General features: G+C 40.7%; 1 protein-coding gene across 1 annotated transcript in view; it reads left to right on the top strand.

The window, feature by feature from the left end:
* The first annotated feature begins 928 nt into the window (after positions 1-928).
* Positions 929-7,645, top strand: part of nab1b (NGFI-A binding protein 1b (EGR1 binding protein 1)) — a 32,764-nt gene continuing 26,047 nt past the window's right edge. The window contains exon 1 of the mRNA XM_039792981.1: positions 929-1,046. The gene's annotated coding sequence lies outside the window, so the exon portion shown is untranslated. The remainder of the gene's footprint in view (positions 1,047-7,645) is intronic.

Raw genomic sequence — 7,645 nt, 5'->3', positions numbered from 1 at the left:
TACAGCACCACGTCCGAGCTGCTGTTCCCCACCCACCGTCTTTTCCTAAACCTAACTGTCCCGTTCTTGCCCGCATGTCAGTCAGTACGTCCCGACGCTAAAGGAGACTTGAATAACAAACGCCAAAGGACGCACTTTTAGTGTGAATAACAAACCAAGCGTCTGTATTTTACGCGATGGGAGAGTGAGAATGTGTTGGCGTTCCATACCGACGCTCAAGGGTGATTTTTGCGTTGTTATCTGACGCTGAGAGACATCATTACTTTACGACGTTGGTAGTGAGTCCATTCACGTCAGTACATTGAAATTCTTTCACGCGCGTGTTTTGTTTTTCCTTCCAGTTATTCCGCTTTCTATCCAGATTTAGTGCAAATTTGAACCAAATCTGCTCGAGAAAGTGTCGACGAACGCGCATTTCCGTCCACTCCGCATGCTAACGTTAGCGAATTAGCAGTAAACACAAAGTACAGCTGAGGCTGACGTGAATGAACACATTAAAACAAGTTGACCCGGTGGCGGCGCTAGATGAAAAGTCATCTGGCGGATCACCAAAATGATTACAATTCAGTCCTTTTAAGGCAGAAAAGGTGAGTCCATTTTAGCACAACTTTGCCTGATGAAACCTGCGGTAACTTTTGTCTTCTGCAAAAACAATCATGCCAATAAAACCCTTCCATGAAGAGAAGAGGCTTTAAAGAGACAGGGCAGTGGCGTAAAATTAGGCAAAGTAGGAAACTGGGACTTGTGGAAACAGGCAGCCTGGGTGTCGACCTACCTCGCAGCGTGGGTGGACATCCTATTTCCTGCCGGCGCTCTCGCTTTAATTTGTTCTTGTTTGGTTGTTGTTGTTAGATATTGAGTGCAGTGTGTGTGTGTGTGTGTGCGTGTGTGTGCGTGTAAAGGTGAGGGAGGAGGGAAGCGGGTGAGGAGGAAGGTCGTAAGAGAGAGAGATATGGAGCTGATATTTCTTCTCCTCTCTGTTTCTTTCAGAATCTAATTTGATCCCCGTCTGCTCGGAGGCTGATCCATGGGAACGCCGTTAGAAGGTCATATCTGCATAATCTCACACACACACACACACACACACACACACATACACATACACACATACATACACACACCCGCGCGCGGCCAGCCAGACGTGGATTTAGAGGCTGAAGGTGGGCGGCCTGGAATCCTCCCTGCCCTACCTGCGTTTGGAAAACATATCATAGATATTAGCATGAAACTGTGTTCTTGACTTTGAGAAACACGTGATGTGACGAAAATGATCTCAACCCAGGCATCCCTTATCAACTGTTTCCTGAGCTTTCAGCCGTATGACATGCTCTGTTGTACTATGGAAACTGGATTCTCATGCAAACATATCTACTGTACGTGTACACTAACCGTGACATCTGGACAGCTTATTGTAAGAAAACCGCCTCCATCAACTTTCGGAAAACGCCTCCTTTGAATTTGGAAAGATTTGTTATTGCATATGTATCACATCCAAAACAAAAAAAGCCTCTTGGAGCCACACCCTAAACCCATCAGGACGTCGGCTTTATTAAAATGAATGTGCAAATTGTGGAGGTTTACACCATTTTGCGGTCTACTTTAAAGAACTCATGCTACAGATTTAAAGGACAAATCCGGCGCAAAATGAACCTAGGGGTTAATAACACGTGTACCGAGTCGACCATTCTCTGGGATATATTTTCATGCTAATCAAATGTGACCAGTTTTAGCGCTAACTTCTAATTAGCTTATAACACTAGTCGCCGGGGCACGACTAAAGTAAAAAGAAATGGCTATTTCTACACCACTAACAAGGCTCAAAATAGCACCAGACTCCCACGGTAGCATAATGAGGGTCGCTAAAGACCTTGCCAAAGCTATATGCGAAGCTTGTCATTTGTTTTTTTATCATACGGTGTGGGCGCGGCAAGGTGTGTAGATGTCATTTTCGTTACTATGGATCAGAAAGCATATACAATGATGACAATTTTCATTAAACCCCGAGTGTCAATTTAGTAAGAAATCCAACGTGCAGGTTGCTCTTTAAGCATGAAAATTCATTCTTAAGTTCATTCGATGCCTCCGTTACGGTAAATACGAAGCTACAGCCAGCAGCTGGTTAGCCTAGCTTAGCACAAAGACTGAAAACAGCTAGCCTGACTCTGTCTAACAGGCTACACAATCTTCCTACAGGCTCCCCTGAATGTCACGTTTTCATCATGTTTTATCTTGTTTTGGTTTATTTATACAGAAACTAAAGATGTGGGTGTTTGGTGTTTTAAGCCCCCAACGTCAGTGCTGCATGGAAGGCACCAGGATGGATGGACGGTCGCAGCGCTGCCTTGAAGTTGACATTGGGGGCTTAAAACGCCATTGAGCGAAGTTGTGTCAGGCCATGCTAGCTGCTTCCCTGTATGTTTCCAGTCTTTGTGCTAAGCTAAGCTAACCCGCTGCTGGCGCTAGCATCATATTCATCGTACAGACATGAGATTGGTATTTATCTACTCATCCAACTCTCAGCAAAACAGGGAATAAGTGTATTTCCCATAACGTTTAACTATTTCTTTAAAGTGTTTAATATCATATAGTGTCTGTAGTACTGTAAAAAGGATTTATGTGACTTTATAAGTCACCTTAGTATCACTTTTGATTATTTTTACACCTTATTCTATAATACCCTGTGTTATACCAAGATAAAAATGTGCCAAAAAAAAACAAACCATACCAATACCAAATTTTTGGTTTATCGGTGAGTTTCTGCAGGATTTTATATTCCAGCATAATCGGCAGTTTGCTTTGATATTTGTTTTAGTTTCCTTATGAAATTAATTAGAGGATCTGAAAAGCAAGCAGTCCCACCCCGTCCACCCACACACACACACACACACACACACACACACACACACACACACACACACACACACACAGTACAAATACTAGTTTTCTCATCATTTGGGCTTTTGAAGACACGTTAAAGGAGCTGCAGCGTTGAGTGTAAATAGTTTTATTTCATATTTGGGCTGCTGTGTTCGGGGTGTGATGGCAGAGGAGGTGGGAGGGCAGGGTTTTTGGAGGATGGGGGTCGGGGGCTGGCCTAATTCCCCAAAATAGCTCATTGATAATGAATCAGGCAGCGAAAGCGATCGCGTGGAGATTTGATTCGAGAGCTGGGGCTTTAACTTTAACGCGCAAATACTAAAGTTTCTCGCAGTTACTACGCAATATCTTTTGTTTTTCCTTCCAGTTATTCCGTCAGTTCGTTCATTCATTCAGAACACAAAGACACAATAAGAGTTCACCTGCAAAAATCTAAAGTGGAAAATAATCCAAATTTTTTTAAATTTATTTATTTTTTATTGTTAGGAGCAGAAATGGCCATCAAAATTCCATAAATTACACTGCCCTATTCTTCAGTAGTACGCACGATGATAAACACTTAACAGTTTAATGAGAGAAACAGACACACACACACACGCGCGCGCTGCACAGAGGGCTTCCTGCTACCCACTCCTCTGCGTTGGAAACCATTTGCATGGCCCGTCACATCACCGAAATCTCAATTGAACATTTGCATGCTTCCCTGTCTCATTGACGCACTTGTGTGGCACTCAACTTCACTCACACAGGACTCAAACCTACTCGTATAGGTATCAGTCTGTGACGTACTGCTGTTTTTGTAATCCCCTATGTGACACACAAAGAAGACCATGAGATGCCGTTGAAAGGCCTGAAAACGCTGATGAGTAGATCTTTGAGCTCATTGCATATTAGGGATGTAACGGTACACAATTTTAAGTTCACGATACAAATTTACAGAGCGCTAGACAAAGGACAAAATAGTCCTTTAACTGTAATTGTACTTTATCTTGAATGACAAAAATAAGATGAAGATTTTTTTTTTCAGCAAAATAACGAAATAAGTAGAAAACAAATCTCTTTAAATTAATAAACTAAGAAGACGAAGTGACGTCTGAAGTGAAATCTAAAGATAGGCCTTTTTGAAACCTCTTTGAGACCTTTCCGTTTAACCAGAAAGGGCTCCGAGGTCGATAGCGATAAACCCACCAGACTCCGTTTAAAAAAACAGCACTTTTAGCGTGTATAGAGTCAACATATTTTCACATGTAAATCTGTAAACTATGTGTTTATTTCAACCAAACCAGAGTGGTTGTTGTTGGAAAAGTGGAAAGACGACCCAAAACGGCTTTTCATGTTGTTGTTTTTTATTTCTGTCGACTTTGAAGGACGTGTATTTTACGATGCTAAAATTACTGTTTATTCACATGGAGTCTGGTGGCTTTAATGAATGCAATTCACGGACTGCCTGATCTATATATATATATATATATATATATATATATATATATATAAAACTTACACATTTTACACAAAGAACATGTACATGTGTTAGGTTTGAGGGCGAGATTTGTACCGCAAAAAATGGCGGAAGTCGACGCTTTACGTGGACAACACATAAGGACCCTGGCTCACAACTTGCACTCGTTTGAGGATAAGGCAGCTACTTGTAATATATATATATTCAGGATGTTCTCATAAACCATTCGCACATATAGATTCGGAAAAGTAAGGTCCTGTAATTTGTATATATTTAACATATTTATTGCTGTTGAAAACACAGAGCTTTCAAGACTTTCACCCAGGAAACGCGTGTTCGTTCCCCGGGAGTGTTACTTAAAGGGCAATTCCGGCGCAAAATGAACCTAGGAGTTAAAAACGCATGTGTACCGAGTCGACCGTTCTCTGGGATAGGTTTTCACCCTAATCGAATGTGACCAGTTTTAGCGCAAAGCGGTAATTAGCTTGTACGGCTAGTCGTCTGGGCACGCTAAAGTAAAAAAATCGCTATTTCTACACCACTAACAAGGCTCAAAATAGCACCACACTCCCGCAGTAGCATAATGAGGGTCCCTACATGTAAACTGAAGCATTGAGAACTTTGTAAGTGTACAGACAGTTTATTAAAAAGATAGATTATGAAGACAGTACCGTATCCCGGAGAACGGTCGACTCGGTACCCATGTGTTTAACCCCTAGGTTCATTTTGCGGCAGAATTGTCCTTTAACCCTAACCCTTACCCTTAACACTAACCCTTCCAAACTTGTCGTTTTGGTGCCTAAACTTAAAGTTCCCATTATTATGAAAAAATCACTTTTTCTGGGATTTGGGGTGTTATTTTGTGTCTCTGGTGCTTTCACACGCATACAAACTTTTTAAAAACCATCCATGCTGTTTTGAGTGAGATACGGTTTCTGAATGTGTCCTGCCTTCAGTCTCCGGGTGAGCTGTTCAAAATCTGCACGGCTTTCTACGTCGGTAGCCGAGACGAGGGGCCTAGGGGGCTAACCGTTAGCATGCTAGCTCGTTCTCAATGGTAAAACACTGCTACAGCACACACGAATTCACCCTAATCTACAAAATAAATTGTATAGAACTACTTCCATGTCCCTGTTCTGCAGGTATTCCACGCAAAGTTGGAAGTGCGCCCCTCGTTTAGAAGAAGTCTCCCGGCTAATCCTGTCTTGAACAGGCCAAAGTTGGAGAAACAGCTAGCTAGCTTATGTGCTCCTTACCTAGCTACGGCGCCTATGCGACTGACAACAAAGATGTTACAGAAGTTGAGAGGTATCACTCTGTAGCTAAAACAGAGACCTGAACACACAGGGTGAAAAGAGGAGCTGCAGCAATGTGCAGTACGACAAAAATATTATGTTTTTTGAAAATGAAACCATGTAAACCTATTCTGGTACAACCTCTACATACAATTATGAACCTGAAAATGAGCAGAATATGGGAACTTTAACAGTTGTCGCCTTATGACGCTCATTTTTTGTCAGCTAAACTCAACCACCACCGCTGAAATGACCGTCACCTCACGTATAGTAGGATATCATACGAGTTGAGGTGCGTACATTTTCGTACGCACCGTTCATGAGTATGCGTTGACATATATATATATTTATTATTTTTTTGTGGCAATTTTAGGCCTTTATTTCCACAGGGCCGATGAAGACTTGAAAGGGGAGAGAGAGGGGGGAATGACATGCAGCAAAGGGCCGCAGGTCAGAGTCGAACCGCGGCCGCTGCGTCGAGGAGTGAACCTCTATGTGCGCCTGCTCTACCACCTGAGCTAATCCCGGCCACATATTTATTTTTATTTTTTTGGCTAACATTACGTTTTCTCCCAGTCTCTGTTGTCTTTTTGGTTCGTTTTTATTTGATCTCTACTTAATTGATTTAAGTGATTTACTGAAAATCCAATGAAAAAGTCAAGCTAAAAATATACATAGAAACTCAATTTAAAGCCATTTTACAGGCGCACTTTATTATAAAGAACAGTTTTTCAAACCCAGTGCAGGATGTTAAACTGCACAGTGATCATTTCTATTATCTATTGATTATCGGTTCTGGCAATATTTGGGCCCTACAGTTCAGGAAGATGGAAATCACGAAATATTCTTCACCATATTAATTTAGTTTGAGAACATGAAGTGTGCAAACTGCTGCGTCTCTCTGTGTCTCTGTGGGTGTTGAACCTGCCTGTGTTTGGTATTCCGTGCAGAAAGCCTCCCACGCCCCGTGTGTCCGCCCACGCGCGGATTTGCGTCATGCAGGGAGCAGCGTGGGCGAGAGAGAGAGAGAGAGAGAGAGAGAGAGAGAGAGAGGCTGTGTGGCAACCGCGCGGAATATCCCACTGTATTCTGCTGCCCGGCGTGAAGCTGCCCGCGGTTAGAACGCGACAGAGACAGGAAACGCTTTCAAAATAAAAAGCATCTGAAATAACAGGTTTATTGTAGTAGTACCAAGTCTTACATTCAAATTAAAGTACAGACGTTGCCTATTAACAGTACTTAAAGTATTAAAGTAAATATGCATCAATACTGCCGCTTATTTTTTTTAATTTTTTTTTAACATCTTCCTACTCCTTTCTGAATGGGAATCCTTATTCGAATCAGTTACTGTAATTAAAAAAATATATATGTTTGCTGAGGATTTTGTTTTTTGTTTTTCCTTGCCTGTACTCAAATGTACATTTTTTTTAACATGTTCAAAAATAAACTTAAAAATAAAAAATGTAATTAAATTCCATATCCATAAAATTGACAAAATGAAGCACCTCAAAATTGCACTTAAGAACAGTACTTTAGTAAATGTTGAGTCATTTTTCCTGATGTATTGCTATTTTTACTCAAAAGATGTGAATACTTCTTCAACTACTTATTATACATCATAAAATAAAATATCAAACTTCGGTACAAATGAATGTTTTTCATGGGGGAGAGAAAAGATGGGGGATTGTTATATGTATTTGAGTATATTTGTCATTCTATAAATTTTTATTTTGAGGCTATAATCTTTTGCAAAAACTTTTTTATTATTTTATACACTTGTATATACTCTATGTACAAGTGTATTTATACATTTTCTTTTTTCCTTCGGTAGTTCTGGTATTTTTATTTTTGCTCTCTTATTTAATCTTACTTATTATTTATAGTAAATTTCTTGTATTTTCTGTATGTGTGTGAGTACTTATGTGTGTGTGTCCTTGTAACTTGCTGCTGTAACAGAGAAACTTCCCAATCTAACAGTCTCTGTTTTAATGCGCATCAGTAGTGCTTTTATTTT

Source organism: Perca fluviatilis, chromosome 24, assembly GCF_010015445.1.
Source record: "Perca fluviatilis chromosome 24, GENO_Pfluv_1.0, whole genome shotgun sequence".
NCBI classification, from domain to species: Eukaryota; Metazoa; Chordata; class Actinopteri; order Perciformes; family Percidae; genus Perca; species Perca fluviatilis.
The sequence above is the reverse complement of the archived record's forward strand: the minus strand, read 5'-3'. Positions and strand labels throughout refer to the sequence as shown.